Source organism: Ranitomeya variabilis, chromosome 4, assembly GCF_051348905.1.
Source record: "Ranitomeya variabilis isolate aRanVar5 chromosome 4, aRanVar5.hap1, whole genome shotgun sequence".
NCBI classification, from domain to species: Eukaryota; Metazoa; Chordata; class Amphibia; order Anura; family Dendrobatidae; genus Ranitomeya; species Ranitomeya variabilis.
The window spans coordinates 702,637,460-702,659,464 of NC_135235.1; the positions used below are offsets into that span (position 1 = coordinate 702,637,460).

At 44.6% G+C, this 22,005-nt stretch overlaps 2 protein-coding genes across 2 annotated transcripts in view; both read left to right on the forward strand.

Moving 5' to 3' along the window:
- Positions 1 to 22,005, forward strand: part of LOC143766432 (uncharacterized) — an 805,019-nt gene that overhangs the window by 219,573 nt on the left and 563,441 nt on the right. The window lies entirely within an intron of this gene.
- Positions 5,900 to 22,005, forward strand: part of LOC143766447 (uncharacterized) — a 36,889-nt gene continuing 20,783 nt past the window's right edge. Inside the window, exon 1 of the mRNA XM_077254145.1 lies at positions 5,900 to 5,999. The gene's annotated coding sequence lies outside the window, so the exon portion shown is untranslated. The remainder of the gene's footprint in view (positions 6,000 to 22,005) is intronic.

The following is a 22,005-nucleotide window of genomic DNA, read 5'->3' on the forward strand; positions in this document are numbered from 1 at the left end:
GAAGCTGCCATAGATCGATCGGCTCTGCTACATAGAGGCGATGGTCAGATCGCCTCTATGTAGACGAATGACTGCCAACCACAGGGTGGCTCTCAGCAATCCGGCATCAACAACCATAGAGGTCACAAGGAGATCTCTGGTTGTTATGCTGATGAACCGATGACCCCCGATCATGTGACAGGGGTCAGCGGTGCACGTATTTCCGGCCCGAGTTTGACAGTGGCATTTATCTAGTTAATAGATGCGGGTGGATCGCGATTCCCCTGTGCCTATTGCAGACACATGTCAGGTGTTCAAAACAGCTGACATGTCCAGGTTTTGATGCGGACTCACCGCCAGAGCCCGCATCAAAACAGGCTACTGACATCGGAAGTACTATCCCGTCCTGTGTCAGTAAGGAGTTAACAAACATACTCCCAATGTAGCACCCGTTGTTGCAGATACTCATGACATGATGGCAAGGTTGACTGCAAAGGCAAAATAGTTCTCTGTACTGGACATTAGTAATGTTTTTTTCAGTATACCTCTTGAAAAGAGTTGTCAGTACAAGTTTACATTTACTTTCTTGGATGTGCAATATCTGTTTTGCAGGTTACCTCAAGGAGCACATTTGTCATCTAGTGTTTTCCATCAGGCGTTGGCAAAGGTATTATCCAGATTCTCTAGGTCTGATTGTATTTTGCAATATGTTGATGATATTCTGTTATTTACTAAGGATAAAGAGTCACATGTTTCTCTTCTGACAAAATTGTTTGAGCTGTTGCATGACGCAGGGTTAAAACTGAACACCAAAAAGGTCAAATTGATGCAGACTGAGGTCAGGTTTTTAGGAGTGTTGTTGAGTCCAGGACAAAGACAGCCATTGCAGGAAAGAATAGAGTCAATTGCTTCTCTACTAATGCCAACATCGAACAAGGCATTGCGACATTTATTGGGTCTTATGAACTATTCAAGGGACTTCATTGGGAATTTTGTAGACAAGGCCAGGCCTTTGTATGATCTCTTAAAAGGTGAAAATAGTGAATACTTTGGTCCTCGGGGTGATGAACAACAAACCTCATTTTTACAATTTAAAATTAATTTACAAAATGCACCTGCTTTGTCCACAGTAGATCCTTCGGCTCCATTTGCTTTGCAAGTACACACATCAGAGACTTCTGTGTATGCTGTGCTGCTACAGCTGCAGGGAGAAGCGTGGAGAATTGTGGGCTGTTTTTCTAAGCTTCTCTTGCCCATTGAAAGAGGTTTTAAGACCTGTACAAGACACCTGGTAGAGGTGTGCTTTGCATTCAAAGCAACTGATCACATTGTTGGGTTCAACAAAATCACTTTAAAAACTCCTCATTCTACACTAAAACTTCTCTTTGAGAACAATATCCCAGGTGTGTCACATCACAGATTTGCTCGTTGGTTATTGTCATTGTCTCCCAAACAAATTGAGGTTGATTATAAGGCCAAATATGTTCTTTCTCAGTTGATGCAATATGAAGGGTGTAGTGAAATATGTATAGGTATGGATGTATGACTGGCAGTAATTACCATCTCTTCTGGCTTGCAGGTTTCACAGGGGTAACAGCATATATTATTTTGAGAAGGCAGTCTCCTGTCTCCAATCCCACCAGGGGGCTTTACTGAGAACCACACAGTGGAAACGTTTCACACCTTCTGGCTCTTTTGAAGAGCGATGACAGTTGCAGCCTGACACTATCTATCTATGAGAAAGGTTACACAAAATGTATTCATTGGTGGAGTGGCCATAGTCCTGTCACAAACCAGCAATTGGAGTGTTAAATGAGAGGCTGGTCTAGCTATCTGATCTCTAGAGTAAGTCTATAAATTAGGACTACACACAAAGAAAGATGATCTCTTGTGGGGGCAGCCTGAAGCTAATGTGCGCCATTCCATATTTCTCCCTCCCTCGGGGACAGAGTACCAGACTGCAAAGTTAGATATTTCTGTAAGTTTTCTCCCTTTATTTTATCACTGTTTTTGCATATTTGATTGTCACTTTTTATTTCTATATTTTTATACCCTTTTTTATTGTAAGCACTGTACATTTTCTATTAAAGCTTAAAACTTTAATAAGCCTGAACTTTTTATGCTCTAAACAATCCATAGCCTTAAAGTGTGTGATCCTTATGATTGGCAGACAGTAGCAGTAGTATTTCTCGGACTCATCGCCCGTGTATTCGGTGATTGGTGGCAACGTGTATGAGCAGGGTGTGTGGCCTGTGTCGGTGTGTGACTTATGCTTCCATTACAGCATAGGACAGAGGTTGAATGCTGGACTGAGTGAGAGGAGATAGATTAAACCTTGCAGGTGCAACCCCAAGTCACGTGCTGAGAAGCGGGTACGTGAAAAATTGGTGGCAGAGCGGTGGGATAGAAGTTATTTCTATTAGAGCATTAGTGCATGGTGTAAGCAATTATTCCCCGTACTAAAGAATTGGTATCCTTGCAGTGAGTGCACCAGTTCTACAAGGTTCAACTCAGTGCTTACTTAGACATACTTGCAAACAGTTTGCCTTCCCGATTTTTCTATTCTATCTTTTATTTGGAAAGGCTGTTCATTGATATGGCAGCCCAGTACAAGAAGCAGAGCAAAGAGGTGCTGACCGACCTCTGTGAGCAGAGAGGAATAGAGACAGCCCACAAATCCAAGGAACTGCTGATATGCGCCTTGGTCGAGCAGGACATAGAGCAAAGTACTAAAGCAATACCATCTACCCCATGAGCAGTGGACACAGTATCTAACAGCAGGAAGTTTTTGCTGGCCTCCCACCAGACCTATATGTGAACTATGAGGCAATAAAAGAGGCCCTGATCAGGAAATACAACCTATCCCCAGAAGTGTATCGGAGAAAGTTCTGTAATCTACAATGTGGATCAACTGACAGCTATGCGGATGTTGGGAGCACCTTGAGAACCACATTCACCCAATGGATTGGAGGACTTTCTGTTAACAGTTTTGAGGACTTAATGAATCTTATGGTCAAGGATCAATTTCTTCACATGTGCCCCATGGATGTATGACAATTTGTGTGTGATCGAGAGCCACAAACTGCGGATCAGGCCGCAAACATTGCTGATTGTTATGTGGCTAACAGTATGTCTGAGGTACAGAAGCCATGGGGACTCAGCTGGAAGGGAGGTAAGCCAAACGGGAACCCTTCTCCCTCTGCCGGCTGATCACCAATGCTGTCCAAGCCCACTTCCTATGGTGTCCCGTGGACTAGACATTCTTTAGATGATGCACACCTGCACTTCTGCAACAAAGTGGGACATGTCAGCTCAGTTTGCCCTGATAGGGAGAAACCCCAAATCCGTCCAGGCCCCCACCTTCTGTCCTCTTTGTGGCCGGCTCTGATGCGAGTACTAATGCGAACTGTCAATCTGTCACTGTTGGCAATAAAGTCACCATTGATCTCAGAGACACTGGGGCAGAGGTGACTCTGGTGCATCCAGCAATAGTAAACCCCCTATAGGGTATAATGTAGCCCCCTTAGAGTATAGTGCAACCCCCTCATAAGGTATAATGCAGCCCCTTCATGGAATATAATGTAGCCCCCTCATAGGGTATCACGCTGCCCCCTCTCATAGGGTATGATGCAGCTCACCCTCATAGGGCATCATACAGCTCCCCCCATAGGGCATCATACAGCTTCCCCCATAGGGCATCATGCAGCTCACTCCCCCCATAGGGTATCATGCAGCTCACTCCCCCAATAGGGCATCATGCAGCTCACTCCCTCCATAGGGTATCATGCAGCTCACCTCCCCCATAGGGCATCATGCAGCTCACTCCCCCCATAGGGCATCATGCAGCTCACTCCCCACCATAGGGTATCATGCAGCTCACCCTCCCCATAGGGCATCATGCAGCTCATCCCACCCCCCCATACAACCAGGACTCATTAATTTAAAAAAAAAAAAAAGCACAATACTCACCTCTCCTCCTCGCTCCCACGCTGACTCCAGCAGCGGCTCTGCTCCAATGTCAGGAACTGTGCTGCTGTTGGCCTCACACACAGCAGGTGCGCGATGAAGTGACGTCATCGCGCACCTGCTGTGTGTCTGCGGCGAGGGAAATCATGGGAGAGGGAGTGTCATCTGACGCTCTCTTCCCTATTAACGAGTGCTGGGGGGTGGCGTTGGTGCCGGGACCCCTGGCTTACAGCCCCATAGCGGCTGTGTGAGCTTGGGGCCCCTGAGGGAGCGGGGGTGGGTCTTCCTGGTCTGCGGTCTCTGATAGTGGGCAGTGTTTAGCCGCAATTTGCGGCAAATGCTGCCCGCTATTATAGTGAAATGAATTCACTCTTCCCCACCCCCATGGGGGCGTGGGGAAGCGTGAATATTCATTTCACTTCAGCAGCGGGGACAGGCTTAGGCTAGGTTCACATTGCGTTAAGTACATACCGTTTAACGGATCCGTTAAACGCATGTACAGAAATGAGCCAAAATTGTTGAAAATTTGGCTTCACGTTAACGCTTGCGTTAACGCACGTGACTGCGTTATGTCATTCTGATGTCCGTTCGTGAAGCATCCGTTTGTCTGCCTTCAGGCGCTGAATAAAGTTGGTTTTTTTTCTCCTTTTGTCAGCGTCGGGTGTGGGTGCATACACATTCTCCATTTTGAAAGCATTGAGTGAACTTCTGCTAGCAAGATGCTGTGTCTGAGCTCGTTAGATTTCGTTTGATGCAGTTGCGACTTCGGCGGAGAAAACGTATTTCCCAAAGGAGATATTGGATCCATGAAGTGAATTTATTATGGAATACATATGGTGCCTTTCACACCCTGTATGTTCAGCTTGGGGATCATCCATTTAAATTTCAACTATATCTTCGGATGTCCATTGAGACCTTTGATGTTCTGCTCTCGCATGTGAAGGATGAGATACATCATCAATCGTATTTCCTGTCACATGACCACATGGACCACCCTCATTAACGCAATTCAAACGTATGGTTTATTTGGAAATTTTGCATTATTTGCGTCTGGCTGCGTTTGCAATAGACTTCAATGTCAGAATTGACGCTTCCGTTACTCTTGCGTTAGCTTGACCGGACCCGAAAAACGCTGCAAGCCGCGTTCGAAGGTCTGTCATAAAAAAACGGAATGTGGCAAACGCATGCCAATTTTGACATGCTTCACGATGCGTCATACAATGCAAGTCTATGGGTGCATTACAATGTCCGTTATATTGCGTTTTCACTACTTAAAAACGTGTCCGTTAGACGGACTCCCCTAGCGCAATGTGAACCTAGCCTTAGGCTTCCTGTCACCCGCTGCTGCTCCGCTGGTACTGGGGGCCCCATAGCAGCTGCGTCGTGTGCGCTATTAGTGACACCCCACTTGCTGGGGGCCCCTGGAGCAGCGGGGGCCCTAGGCACTGCTGGCACTGTATGCCAGCAGGTGTCAGGGCCTGGGCCCACCGGAGAATCCTCCGGTTCTCCGGTGGGCCAGTCCGACGCTGGATCCAATCATTGTTTTATAAAAAAAATTCACTTATTAAACGTACACACAGCTCTGCTCCGTAAATGTCGTACACACACGGCTCTGCTCAGTACATGTCATAGACACATGGCTCCGTTCCGTATACAAACAACTCTGCTCCGTCCATATTATAAGCACGGCTCAGCACCGTACATCCCGTACACGCAGCTCCACTCCATACACCCTGTACACAGGCGGCTTCTCTCCATATATCCCATACACACACGGCTCTGCTCCGTACACCTCAGCTACATCCACACTGTAAACCCCTCCTGACCCCTCACATAAACTTCAGCTCAAACAGCAACATTATAACCAGCACAGCAGAGTCCTGCATACACTGAGGCCCCTGATCATGTGACCTCCTGACTGCTCCCCTCCTGTGACCTCATCACAGGTCCTGTGCGCACAGAGCAGCCATATATGTGGAGTGCGGCTCTGCGGGTGGAGGTCGGTGCTGGAGGCGCCATTATTCTCTATGTGGAGTGCGGCTCTGCGGGTGAAGGTAGGTGGAGATTCCCCACTACTGGCGCATTAATATTAGAAATATATTGCTTGGTCTTCCAGACCTTATCTTGACCTCCACTGTTCCTAGTAACTGCTATTTCTTAATTACACTTAGGACTGAGGAAAGGGCAACTTGAAAACACTTTGTTATCTTCTTATATCCTTCTTCTGCTTTGTGGCCTCCGCCATTTTCAGAGAGCTCGGCAGCTGCTTAGAACCCATGGCTGCTGTTTTTTGGCACAAGGTTAGAGGAGGCCGGGTTTTTACAAATCTGGGAAATTTGCATCACCTGGCCTTTCCTAACAATGATAGTGAACAAGCGATAACTCTAACAGGTTAATTAAGGTGTGAAACCTGGATCAAAGTCTGAGCGCACAAATCTCCAAGCGTGCCCAAACTTTTTCATTACCGCCTTTTCCTTTTTGTACTTTTTAAAATGAAAAAAAATGACTATATATATATATATACCTAAAATACAAGAGAAATGTGTCATCTTGCCTTTTAGACATCATTTACAATTGGGATAATTTTCAGTTTAGCACTTAGCAGCACATCTGCACTTTTATTACTTCCCTTTTTGCACAGTAATATTGCATACACTAGTCCCATATTTTCATTTTAAAATATTTTTATTAGGTTTTGTATTAAAACTTGGGATTAGGGAAATGAGGGAGGTGAAGGGAAGGGTTAACAGTGGAAGGGATCAATAAAATTAGAGAACCCTAATAACAGTCTCTAACAAACAAATACTGATTTGCAATTTGAAGAATGTTGTATGTAGATGTCATACTTAAATGTATACGATTCCGAGGAAAGAGGCACAAAATGGCAGTTTTAAACCTTAAATTTGCTGTTCCAGATCTTCCATTTCTTAGAATATTTGTAAACACTGCTATTGTTAGCCGCAAATCTCCATTCCAGAGCGCTATGTTGGTGAATTTTGTCCAAAATATCTGAGAATTTGGATGTTTCGGGTTTTTTCCACCAGAATGCCAATGCATTTTTTCTGTATGATGACATTTCTAACCGAGGGGTCAAATTGCTCCACGTCAAGGGAAAGAAGCGCCCTTTGAGGGGTGATCACAAAGTTTTCAGAAAAGGAGTTAATATGGTGCGATACCTGGAACCAGAGAATTTTTATTTTTGGACAACCCCAAAATAAGTGAAAGAGATCACCCCATTGTCCGCAGTCTCTCCAACATAAGGGAGAGTGTTCCTGGTTTATATGTGACAATCTGATGGGCGTTAGATACCATCTTGTCATTATTTTAAAGTAGGACTCATGGAACGCCATTGATATGTTTGACTGGTTTGTGTTTTTTATAGCGCTGTCCCATTGTTCAGTCCGCAAGTCTGTACCAAGGTCTGACTCCCACCTCTTCACATATACGCTTTTAGAGCTAACATTGTCCTTGATGAAGTAACTATATAGGTTACTTCGGCTCCAAAGGATTTCAAGATTCAAGGCTTTACCGGTCAGGAGTTTTTCTATACTGTCCTTTAGGGCTCATTTCCACATGCGAGGCACATGTCCGTGTCTCGCATGTGGAAACCAAGCTCTGGTGCCGGCACTCCAGAGCGGAGCGTGCAGCTCCATGTGTTCCTATGCGGCCGCACGCTCCGCTCCCAAGTGCCGGCACCAGAGCTTGGTTTCCACATGCGAGACACGGACGTGTGCCTCGCATGTGGAAATGAGCCCTTTGCATAATAAAAAGGATCAGTTCAGAAGAGGGTAAGTTGTATTTAGATTTTATCTCGCTGAATGTAAGGAATTTAATCCCATTGTGAATATTCCCAATTCTCCTAATGCCAGATTTGTTCCATGATTCGGTCAGAGGGAGGTTAAATATTAAAGCTAATAAGTGTAGAGGAAATTTCATAACTTGTTCAATTTTATTAAAGTCTTTGTTAGGTGAGTAATCGTCTGAAAGGCTATCTGACTCATCTGTAGACGGGTTAGCTTTATTCTCTTGGTCACTAAGACCCTTTCATTTATACGATTTAGAGGTGTCCATTTCCTCTGTAGGTATCACAGATGGCGTCAGTGGTTTGGTGTCTCCTTTAGTGTCACTTTTGAAAGAAAGTGAGCTGGGATTTGTTTCAGGTGTTGGGTTTTTTGGGCCAACCCCTCCTTTTATTGTCTTATTATATGTCGGGATATATGATTTGTTTAGGATAGGAAGGTTTTGATTCATCTCCTTTTAGTGGAGACCTAGATTTAATAGGGTGGAGGTCGGTGCTGGAGGCTCCATTATTCTCTATGTGGAGTGTGGCTCTGCGGGTGGAGGTCGGTGCTGGAGGCTCCATTATTCTCTATGTGGAGTGCGGCTCTGCGGGTGGAGGTCGGTGCTGGAGGCCCCATTATTCTCTATGTGGAGTGTGGCTCTGCGGGTGGAGGTCGGTGCTGGAGGCTCCATTATTCTCTATGTGGAGTGCGGCTCTGCGGGTGGAGGTCGGTGCTGGAGGCTCCATTATTCTCTATGTGGAGTGCGGCTCTGCGGGTGGAGGTCGGTGCTGGAGGCTCCATTATTCTCTATGTGGAGTGCGGCTCTGCGGGTGGAGGTCGGTGCTGGAGGCTCCATTATTCTCTATGTGGAGTGCGGCTCTGCAGGTGGAGGTCAGTGCTGGAGGCTCCATTATTCTCTATGCGGTGTGCGGCTCTGTGGGTGGAGGTCGGTGCTGGAGGCTCCATTATTCTCTATGTGGAGTGCGGCTCTGCGGGTGGAGGTCGGTGCTGGAGGCTCCATTATTCCCTATGTGGAGTGCTGCTCTGCGGGTGGAGGTCGGTGCTGGAGGCTCCATTATTCTCTATGTGGAGTGCGGCTCTGCGGGTGGAGGTCGGTGCTGGAGGCTCCATTATTCTCTATGTGGAGTGCGGCTCTGCGGGTGGAGGGATGTGGAGATTCCCCATTACTGGGGTTATCTAGTGGGTTTGGATCGATCAGGGAGAGCTTTCTGAGTGGCCCCATAACCAGGTAACCCTGATTACATTATGGTGGCGCCCCCTTCACTCGTGTGACACCGTAGACTTGTATGGGGGTGAATGAGGCGAGTCTTGCTACCAATCTCAGATGCCCCAGAGAGTAAAACAGGGCCAAGTTCTGTGTGAGGTTTTATCCCATAGCCCTCGGCCGTGTTATACAGTAATGTGACTCTGGCCTAGTAGTGGATGTAGTTTAACCTCAGCATATGACTGCGCTGTTACTGAAATTAATCTCCATACAAAGACCAGCACTGATATTACCGCTATATGGTGACCATATGGTGATACATCTCAGCTCTGCAGAACATATAGGGGATTACAACACAGTTACAGATGGTGACTTACAGCTGATACCTTTTCCATCTGGCCCAGACCGACATGACAAGTTCTCAGCCAGTACTCATCTGCAGAGATTACACAAGACATATCTGACTTCTCACATTTCTAGCCCGGTCCCCATCTATTCCCAACCAAAGACCCCGTTACCCCAGTACTGAGCTGCTGCTGCTGTATGTGTCCCTTTCACTGCGCCTACTGTGTGGTACTGTGTGCCCTCTAGAATATAGTAATGTCCTCTTCTCCCCTAGAAAGTAATAATGCTCTGTGTGCCAATTTTACACTCACAATAACTAGAATGCCTCTATAACAAAAAAGGACTCACTTAAAGGGAAACTGTCACCAGGTTTGGCTGATATGAGATGCGGCCACCGCCTTTCAGGGCTTATATACAGAATTCTATGATGCTGTGTATTGACCCCTTAGTAGCAACCGGTTTGATGGCGCTAAGACTGTATGATAGCCCCCTCACTGTAATCCCAACACTGATGGCCCCCTCACTGTTTTATGACCACTTATATTGCCCCCATATAGTATAATTCACCCCATAGTCCTCCATATAGTATACTGCACTCATCATAGGCCTCTGTATAGTATAATACACTCCCCATAGGCCTCCATACAGTATAATACACTCCCCATAGTCAACCATGCAATATAATTCACTCCTCATAGGCCTCCATATAGTATACTGCTCAGCCCAAAGTCCTCCATATAGTATAATACACTCCTCATAGGCCTCCATATAGTAAACTTGACAGCCCATAGTCCAGTACAGTATAATGCAATCCCCATAGTCTTTCATATAATATAATACACTCCTCATAGGCCTCTATATAGTGTAACACACTCCTCATAGGCCTCTATATAGTATAATACACTCCCCATAGTCCTCCATATAGTATAACTAGATTGTGGCCCGATTCTAACGCATCGGGTATTCTAGAATATGCATGTCCACGTAGTATATGGACAATGATGATTCCAGAATCCGCGGCAGACTGTGCCCGTCGCTGATTGGTCAAGGCAACCTTTATGACATCATCGGCGCCATGGCAACCATTGTGACATCAGCGGGATTTTCAGGACAGACAGAAAAACCCTTAGACAATTATATATATATATATATATATATATATATATATATATATATATATAGATACACCCCCCATAGTCCTTCATATAGTGTAATACACTCCCTATAGTCCTCCATATAGAATAATAAACTCCCCATAGTCCTCCATACAGTATAATGCAATCCCCATGGGCCTCCGTTTTGTACCATATACTGCAGAGCCCATTGTCCTCCACATAGTATAATACACTCCTCATAGGCCTCCATATAGTATAATACACTCCTCATAGGCCTCCATATACAGTAGTATAATACACTCCTCATAGGCCTCCGTATAGTATACTTCACAGCCTATAGTCCTCCATATAGTATAATACACTCCTCATAGGCCTCCATATAGTATAATACACTTCTCATAGGCCTCCATATAGTATAATACACTCCTCAAAGTCCTCCGTATAGTATACTGCACAACCCATACATAGTCCTCCATATAGTATACTGCACAGCCCATAGTCCTTCGTATAGTATAATACACTCCACATAGACCTTCCTTCATATGGTATAATACACTCCTCATAGTCCTCCATATAGTATACTGCACAGCCCATAGTCCTTCATATAGTATAATACACTCCACATAGGCCTTCATATAGTATAATACACTCCTCATAGGCCTCCATATAGTATACTGCACAGCCCATAGTCCTCCATACAGTAAAATGTACTCCCCATTGTTCCTGATATACTATGCTGCAGTCCTATACATACCAATACAGTTAACCTATAAAATCCAAAAGCGGACTTAGATTAATTTAGCCGCAAGAAGAGACCCATATATACCATTAAAAATATGAAATCTTTATTAATATATACTACATAAAAATAAGACCACATGACATCTTAACCAAAGTATCCAAAGAAAGATCAATAAGGCTCAAACCTACTCTTATTTAAATATATTCATCACAGAGTTAAATAAACCAATGTTTGCATTTCCAACATTACTATTGATATCCTCTACTATAGACATATGCGGGCTATGGCGATCTGTGTATGGTGCCATAAATACATTAGGAGCTAAATCCCCACTTGAATATAGCGGTGCCGAATGAGAGCCTACCGATCCTTCCTCGTGCGCCCCGATGCGCATTTCGCCCAGAGCTTCTTCAGTGGGCGTTAATTTAAGAAAAATGGCGTGGGGTCCCTCCTGTTTTTCACAACCAGCCTTGCTAAAGCTCACAACTGGGGGCTGGTATTCAAAGGCTGATAAGCGGCCATGGATATTGGCCCCCCCCCAGCATAAAAATAGCAGCCCGCAGCTGCCCAGAAAAGGCGCATCTATTAGATGTGCCAATTCTGGCGCTTTGCCCGGCTCTTCCCACTTGCCCTGTAGCGGTGGCAAGCGGGGTAATGAGTGGTTAATGTCACTGTCCTATTGTAAGCCGCCTTAGAAATGGAGAGATGTCAATAAGACAGCTATCCATTACTAATCCTATAGTAGTTAAAGGGTTAAATAAACACACACAGTAAGAAAAAAGTATTTTAATGAAATAAACACCTCACAGTTTTGATATCTTTATAAGTCTGCCATTCCAAGCGAAGCTCTCAATCTCCTGAAATAAAAATAATAAACCAACACAAATACTTCCTGTTCCGAGGCAGCCAATATAACGAGTGTCCCACGCAGTATCTGGGGGAGATAAAGCTTACAGCCGGGAGCGCTGCTAATGGGACCACTGCTAATGCGACTGCTCCCGGCTGTAAACTACTGGGGAATGAGGAGATGTAGTGGGCGCAGGCTCAGTTAGGAGCGGTGACGTGCGCTCCCTCACAGCCTGACCGGAGAGAACCTCTGGACTGTGGGAAAATGCCAGTGAAGAGGTTACCGCAGGTAATCTATCCATTCTATCTATCCATTCTATCTTATCTATCCATTCTATCTATCCATCTACAGGAAGTTTTTTCCCTCTGTGTGCACTCAACTTTATTGGCATGCACAAAGAAGAAAAGAACGCACCAAAAATGCACCTAAAAACACACCTAAACCTGCTTTTTTGCCGCAGCTTCTTTCCTGCCAAGAAGATCAGGTTTTGCTGCAGAAAAAAAAGCTGCAAAAATGCCCTGTGTGAACTTACCCTATAAGTTAGTAAATAGTACTAAGCATCAGACCATCTGCATTAATGCATATAATTTGAAAAAATGCTCTTACCCATAATTTTTTACAACTATGTGCATTGATGCAGATAGTCTGATGCTTAGTGCTATTTACTAACTTGTACAAGCCCCAATTATACTGCACAAAAATGTCCCATCAAAGTGGGCACCGAAGGACGTTATTGAAAGGGTTAAATGACTTTGGGCCACTGATCTCACACAAGCATTACAGGCTGGTGTGACCTGAGTTTGATGTGGGCCATCGCAATGTACAGTAGAGAAAAAAAGTATTTAGTCAGCAACCAATTGTGCAAGTTCACCACTTAAAAAGATAAGAGGCCTGTAATTGACATCATAGGTAGACCACAACTATGAGAGACAAAATGAGAAAACAAATCCAGAAAATCACCTTGTCTGATTTGGCAAGATTTATTTTGCAAATTATGGTGGAAAATAAGTATTTGGTTAGCTAAAACATGCAAGATATCTGGCAGTCACAGACCTGTAACGTCTTCTTTAAGAGGCTCCTCTGTCCTCCACTCATTACGTGTAGTAATGGCACCTGTTTGAACTTGTTATCAGTATAAGACACCTGTCCACAACCTCAAACAGTCACCCTTCAAACTCCACTACGGTGAAGACCAAAGAGCTGTCCAAGGACACCAGAAACAAAATTGTAACCCTGCACCAGGCTGGGAAGACTGAATCTGCAATAGGCAAGCAGCTTGGTGTAATAAACTAAACTTTGGGAGCAATAATAAGAAAATGGAAGACATACAAGACCACTGATAATTTCCCTCGATCTGGGGCTCCACGCAAGATCTCACCCCTTGAGGTCAAAATGATCACAAGAACAGTGAACAAAAATCCCTGAACCACACTGGGGGAACTTGGGAATGACTTGCAGAGAGCTGGGACTAACAAAGGCTACCATCAGTAACACACTACGCCGTCAGGGACTCAGATCCTGCAGTGCCAGACGTGTCCCACTGCTTAAGCCAGTACATGTCCGGGCCTATCTGAAGTTTTCTAGAGAGCATTTGGATTATCCAGAAGAGTATTGGGAGAATGTCATATGTAACATAGTTAGCAAGGCCGAAAAAAGACATTTGTCCATCCAGTTCAGCCTATATTCTGTCAGAATAAATCCCCAGATCTACCTCCTTCTAAAGAACCTAATAACTGTAAGACACAATATTGTTACACTCCATGAAGACATCCAGGGCAGGCCTCTCTTAAACCCCTTGACTTAGTTCGCCATCACCACCTCCTCAGGCAAGTGTAAGATTGCACTCACTAACGGGTAGGGGATTACTCGCTTGGAACTGGATTCAAGCACACGGGCACGGTTTTTAAACACAAAACAGTCCATACAGTTTATTTAAGCGTCATAAACCGCACCGTAAGCCAGGTTACACATCACCGGCTTACACATAGTCCATTACTTCATCATTAGCTTGCATCAATAAACTGCGGCAACTAAACACGCTGGTCCTCTCCTGACCAGTTGCCGTGGGTTACCACACAGTTCAAATAGCAGATAATAAGCACCAACAGTCTATGGAGGTACCTTACGGGAGGTCCTGCTCCACCTGCTGACTCCTTGTCAGTCCTCTCTCTTGGAAAAGCTGCCACACGGAGATCACCAACTTGCCTGGTCAGCACACATTAGTTAGTCCAGACCCACCGAAGGACTGTAGCTTCCCCACACAGTAGCTTTCACTGGCTCTGCAGATCCCTGTCCTCACCTCGTGCTGTTCAGGGATCCGGTCCTACTCCCAGGTATCATGATCTCAATGGCAAGAGAACATAGCATCAGCATATATAGGAACTAGCTCTTGGAAGATGGGAACTGAGCTGACCATGAACTAAACCTAACACACAACTAGCAGTGGCCGGGTAGCATGCCTACGTTGATTCTAGATGCCCAGCACCAGCCGGAGGACTAAATAATGCTAGCAGAGGAAAATATTAGTCCTAGCTCACCTCTAGAGAAATACCCCGAAAGGAGACAGAGGCCCCCCACATGTATTGGCGGTGAATTAAGATGAAATAACAAAACGTAGTATGAAAATAGGTTTAGCAAATTTGAGGTCCACTTACTACATAGCAGAAGACAGAAAGAACACTTTCATGGTCAGCTAAAAACCCTATCAAAACACCATCCAGAAATTACTTTAAAACTCTGTCATTAACTCATAACACCAGAGTGGCAATTCCTGTTCACAAGAGCTTTCCAGACACAGTAACGAAACTACAGCTGTGAACTGGAACAAAAATGCAAAAACAAACATGGACAAGAGTCCAACTTATCTAGTAGTTGTCTAGGAGCAGGAACAAGCACAGAGAGGCTTCTGATAACATTGATGACCGGCAAGCAACTAACAAAGCAGCAAGGTTATATAGCGACTCCCACATCTTGATGGGAACAGGTGAACAGAGAAGATGAAGACACCAGTTCAATTCCACCAGTAGCCACCGGGGGAGCCCAGAATCCAAATTCACAACAGTACCCCCCCCTCAAGGAGGGGGCACCGAACCCTCACCAGAACCACCAGGGCGATCAGGATGGGCCCTATGAAAGGCACAAACCAGATCAGAGGCATGAACATCAGATGCATTCACCCAAGAATTATCCTCCTGGCCGTATCCCTTCCACTTGACCAGATACTGGAGTTTCCGTCTGGAAACACGAGAGTCTAAGATTTTCTCCACAACGTACTCCAACTCACCCTCAACCAACACCGGAGCAGGAGGCTCAACGGAAGGCACAACCGGTACCTCATACCTGCGCAATAATGACCGATGAAAAACGTTATGAATAGAAAAGGATGCAGGGAGGTCCAAACGGAAGGAAACAGGGTTAAGAATCTCCAATATCTTATACGGGCCGATGAACCGAGGCTTAAACTTAGGAGAAGAGACCCTCATAGGGACAAAACGAGAAGACAACCACACCAAATCCCCAACACAAAGCCGAGGACCAACACGACGGTGGCGGTTGGCAAAAAGCTGAGTCTTCTCCTGGGACAACCTCAAATTGTCCACCACCTGCCCCCAGATCTGATGCAATCTCTCCACCACAGCATCCACTCCAGGACAATCCGAAGATTCCACCTGACCAGAGGAAAATCGAGGATGAAACCCCGAATTACAGAAAAACGGGGACACCAAAGTGGCAGAGCTGGCCCGATTATTGAGAGCGAACTCCGCCAATGGCAAAAAAGCAACCCAATCATCCTGGTCAGCAGACACAAAACACCTCAGATATGTCTCCAGGGTCTGATTAATCCGCTCGGTCTGGCCATTCGTCTGAGGATGGAAAGCGGACGAAAAAGATAAATCTATGCCCATCCTAGCACAGAATGCCCGCCAAAATCTAGACACGAATTGAGTCCCTCTGTCAGAAACGATATTCTCAGGAATACCATGCAAACGAACAACATTTTGAAAAAACAGAGGAACCAACTCGGAAGAAGAAGGCAACTTGGGCAGAGGAACCAAATGGACCATCTTAGAGAAACGGTCACACACCACCCAGATGACAGACATCTTCTGAGAAACAGGCAGATCTGAAATAAAATCCATCGAGATGTGCGTCCAAGGCCTCTTAGGAATAGGCAAGGGCAACAATAATCCACTAGCCCGAGAACAACAAGGCTTGGCCCGAGCACAAACGTCACAAGACTGCACAAAGCCTCGCACATCTCGTGACAGGGAAGGCCACCAGAAGGACCTTGCCACCAAATCCCTGGTACCAAAAATGCCAGGATGACCTGCCAACGCAGAAGAATGAACCTCAGAGATTACTCTACTGGTCCAATCATCAGGAACAAACAGTTTATCAGGTGGGCAACGATCAGGTCTATCCGCCTGAAACTCCTGCAAGGCCCGCCGCAGGTCTGGAGAAACGGCTGACAATACCACTCCATCCTTAAGGATACCTGTGGGCTCAGAGTTACCAGGCGAGTCAGGCTCAAAACTCCTAGAAAGGGCATCCGCCTTAACATTCTTAGAACCCGGTAGGTATGACACCACAAAATTAAACCGAGAGAAAAATAATGACCAGCGCGCCTGTCTAGGATTCAGGCGCCTGGCGGTCTCAAGATAAATCAAATTTTTGTGGTCCGTCAATACCACCACCTGATGTCTGGCCCCCTCAAACCAATGGCGCCACTCCTCAAAAGCCCACTTCATGGCCAAAAGCTCCCGATTCCCAACATCATAATTCCGCTCAGCGGGCGAAAATTTACGGGAAAAGAAGGCACAAGGCCTCATCACGGAGCAGTCAGAACTTTTCTGCGACAACACTGCCCCAGCTCCGATCTCAGAAGCGTCGACCTCAACCTGAAAAGGTAGAGCAACATCAGGCTGACGCAACACAGGGGCAGAGGAAAAACGGCGCTTAAGCTCCCGAAAGGCCTCCACAGCATCAGGGGACCAATCAGCAACATCAGCACCCTTCTTAGTCAAATCGGTCAATGGCTTAGCAATATCCGAAAAACCAGCAATAAATCGACGATAAAAGTTAGCAAAGCCCAAAAATTTCTGAAGACTCTTAAGAGAAGAGGGCTGCGTCCAATCACAAATAGCTTGAACCTTGACAGGATCCATTTCAATGGAAGAGGGGGAAAAAATATATCCCAAAAAGGAAATCCTCTGTACCCCAAAAACACACTTAGAACCCTTCACACACAAAGAATTAGACCGCAAAACCTGAAAAACCCTCCTGACTTGCTGGACATGAGAGTCCCAGTCATCCGAAAAAATCAGAATATCATCCAGATACACAATCATAAATTTATCCAAATAATCGCGAAAAATATCATGCATAAAGGACTGGAAAACTGACGGAGCATTTGAAAGACCAAAAGGCATCACTAAATACTCAAAGTGGCCCTCGGGCGTATTAAATGCGGTTTTCCACTCATCCCCCTGCCTGATTCGCACCAAATTATACGCCCCACGAAGGTCAATCTTAGAGAACCACTTGGCCCCCTTTATGCGAGCAAACAAATCAGTCAGCAACGGCAATGGGTATTGATATTTAACAGTGATTTTATTCAAAAGCCGATAACACAGGCCAACAAAAAACAACTTTTTTTATGTTTCTTTGATGAAAATAGGCAAATATTACTAATTTTGGGTCGAGAAACTCAAATATACCCACAGAATTGTTTAATTAGCTCTCGTTTTTTAGATACACGCCATGGAAGTATGTGCTGTAGGTAGCGAGAAGAATTCATTACAAGAGTATAAATTGCACAGTACAGTACACATATTTAGTATCGCCGCGTCCGTAACGACCCAACCTATAAAACTGTCCCACTAGTTAACCCCTTCAGTAAACACCGTAAGAAAAAAAAAAAAAAAACGAGGCAAAAAACAACGCTTTATTACCATACCGCCGAACAAAAAGTGGAATAACACGCGATCAAAAAGATGGATATAAATAACCATGGTACCGCTGAAAACGTCATCTTGTCCCGCAAAAAACAAGCCGCCATACAGCATCATCAGCAAAAAAATAAAAAAGTTATAGTCCTCAGAATAAAGCGATGCCAAAATAATTATTTTTTCTATAAAATAGTTTTTATCGTATAAAAGCGCCAAAACATTAAAAAATGATATAAATGAGGTATCGCTGTAATCGTACTGACCCGACGAATAAAACTGCTTTATCAATTTTACCAAACGCAGAACGGTATAAAGAAATTCATGAATAGCTGGTTTTTGGTTATTCTGCCTCACAAAAAACGGAATAAAAAGTGATAAAAAATGGTCACGTGTCCGAAAATGTTACCAATAAAAACGTCAACTCGTCCCGCAAAAAACAAGACCTCACATGACTCTGTGGACCAAAATGTGGAAAAATTATAGGTCTCAAAATGCCACGTATATAAGTGCCACGTATTTAAGTGCCACGTATAAGTGCCACGTATTTAAGTGCCACGTATAAGCAAAGTAATGATGGTAAGCAGTCTTCACAAGTGGAGTAATTGGTCTTCTTTGGTTGGCAAATGTCACATAACCACACACGTAACAAAAATTGTTAACAATATTTGCACATTTACGAGGCATTTTCAAAGTGTAAATTCTCTCCACAAAATTACTGCAACAAGAGAAAGAGACTTCAATTAGTACAAACTATGCAGACACAATTTATAAAATGGCTGACATTGGTTCAACAGGTCTGTAATCAGGTTTACCAATACACATTTGTTGAAAATTCAAAATTTCCCTATTTTCCTGCATAATAATCTTAAATGACCTGTATCTCAGCAACAAGAGCTAATAATGATTTTTAAGTAACATATTCGTTTTTAGGATGCTAAAATTATTACAAACCAGCTATTTTCATTTCAGAAACATTTTCACTGTTGGCCAGTGTAATCAATACATGGTCTCAAAGAGCCGTCTTTTTTTGACACAAAGAAAAAACCGGCTCCTAAGGGAGATGACGATGGACGAATATGTCCCTTTTCCAAGGACTCCTTTATATATTCTCGCATAGCAGCATGTTCAGGCACAGACAGATTAAATAAACGACCCTTTGGGTATTTACTACCCGGGATTAAATCTATGGCACAATCGCACTCTCGGTGCGGAGGTAACGAACCAAGCTTGGATTCTTCAAAGACATCACGATAGTCAGACAGGAACTCAGGAATTTCAGAGGGAATAGATGATGAAATGGAAACCACAGGTACATCCCCATGAGCCCCCTTACATCCCCAGCTCAACACAGACATAGCTCTCCAGTCGAGGACTGGGTTGTGAGATTGCAGCCAAGGCAATCCTAGCACCAAATCATCATGTAGATTATACAGCACCAGAAAGCGAATAATCTCCTGGTGATCCGGATTAATACGCATAGTTACTTGTGTCCAGTATTGTGGTTTATTATTAGCCAATGGGGTGGAGTCAATCCCCTTCAGAGGAATAGGAGTCTCCAAAGGCTCTAAATCATACCCACAGCGTTTGGCAAAGGACCAATCCATAAGACTCAAAGCGGCGCCAGAGTCGACATAGGCGTCCGTGGAAATAGATGACAAAGAGCAAATCAGGGTCACAGATAGAATAAACTTAGACGGTGAGGTGCAAATGGAAACAGATTTACCAAGCTTTTTAGTGCGTTTAGAGCATGCTGATATAACATGAGTAGAATCACCACAATAGAAACACAACCCATTTTTCCGTCTAAAATTCTGCCGCTCGCTTCGGGACAGAATTCTATCACACTGCATACTCTCTGGCGACTTCTCAGTGGACACCGCCAGATGGTGCACTGGTTTGCGCTCCCGCAAACGCCTATCGATCTGAATAGCCATTGTCATGGACTCATTCAGACCCGCAGGCACAGGGAACCCCACCATAACATCCTTAATGGCATCAGAGAGACCCTCTCTGAAAGTCGCCGCCAGGGCGCACTCATTCCACTGAGTAAGCACAGACCATTTACGGAATCTTTGGCAGTAAATTTCCGCTTCATCTTGCCCCTGAGATAGGGACATCAAAGTTTTTTCTGCCTGAAGCTCCAAATGAGGTTCGTCATAAAGCAACCCCAAGGCCAGAAAAAACGCATCCACATTGAGCAACGCAGGATCCCCTGGTGTCAATGAAAAAGCCCAGTCTTGAGGGTCGCCCCGGAGCAAGGAAATCACAATCCTGACCTGCTGTGCAGGGTCTCCGGCAGAGCGAGATTTCAGGGACAAAAATAATTTGCAATTATTTCGAAAATTCTGAAACCCAGATCTATTCCCCGAGAAAAATTCCGGCAAAGGAATTCTCGGCTCAGATACAGGTGCATGACAAACAAAATCTTGCAAATTTTGTACCTTCGTGGCGAGATTATTCAAACCTGCATTTACACTCTGAAGATCCATTACAAACAGGTGGACACAGAGCCATTCAAGGGTTAAGAGGAGGTAAGAAGCAGCTAGACAGCAATTAAGGGCTAGGCAGCAAAACTCTGAAGAGAAAAAAAAAAAAAAAAAAAATTTCCCTTAAACACTTCTCTATCTCCTGCTTCAGCCCAAACAATTAACACTTTGTGGGCCGGTCAAACTATCATGATCTCAATGGCAAGAGAACATAGCATCAGCATATATAGGAACTAGCTCTTGGAAGATGGGAACTGAGCTGACCATGAACTAAACCTAACACACAACTAGCAGTGGCCGGGTAGCATGCCTACGTTGATTCTAGATGCCCAGCACCAGCCGGAGGACTAAATAATGCTAGCAGAGGAAAATATTAGTCCTAGCTCACCTCTAGAGAAATACCCCGAAAGGAGACAGAGGCCCCCCACATGTATTGGCGGTGAATTAAGATGAAATAACAAAACGTAGTATGAAAATAGGTTTAGCAAATTTGAGGTCCACTTACTACATAGCAGAAGACAGAAAGAACACTTTCATGGTCAGCTAAAAACCCTATCAAAACACCATCCAGAAATTACTTTAAAACTCTGTCATTAACTCATAACACCAGAGTGGCAATTCCTGTTCACAAGAGCTTTCCAGACACAGTAACGAAACTACAGCTGTGAACTGGAACAAAAATGCAAAAACAAACATGGACAAGAGTCCAACTTATCTAGTAGTTGTCTAGGAGCAGGAACAAGCACAGAGAGGCTTCTGATAACATTGATGACCGGCAAGCAACTAACAAAGCAGCAAGGTTATATAGCGACTCCCACATCTTGATGGGAACAGGTGAACAGAGAAGATGAAGACACCAGTTCAATTCCACCAGTAGCCACCGGGGGAGCCCAGAATCCAAATTCACAACACCCAGGACCTCCCAACACCTAGGTTACTGTTACTCTTGTGAAAATAAAAAATTGCGGGCTAAAAAATAATTTTTGAGGAAAGAAAAATGATTTTTTATTTTCACGGCTCTGCGTTATAAACTTCCGTGAAGCACTTGGGGGTTTAAAGTGGTCACCATGGGAGGTTTAGTTTCCAAAATGGGGTCACATGTAGGGGAGCTCCAATGTTTAGGCACACAAGGGTTCTCCAAACGCGACATGGTGTCTGCTAACGATTGGAGCTAATTTTTCATTCAAAAAGTCAAATGGCGCTCCTTCCCTTCCGAGCCCTGCCGTGTGCCCAAATATTGGTTTACTTCCACATGTGGGGTATCACTGTACTCAGGAGAAATTGCCCAATAAATTTTAGGATCCATTTTATCCTGTTGCCCATGTGGAAATGAACAAATTGAGGCTAAAAGAATTTTTTTGTGAAAAAAAAGTACTTTTTCATATTTATGGATCAATTTGTGAAGCACCTGGGGGTTCAAAGTGCTCACTATGCATCTAGATAAGTTCCTTCGGGGGTCTAGTTTCTAAAATGGGGTCACTTGTGGGGCATCTCCAATGTTTAGGTACACAGGAGCTCTCCAAACGCGACATGGTGTCCGCTAACGATTGGAGCTAATTTTTCTTTCAAA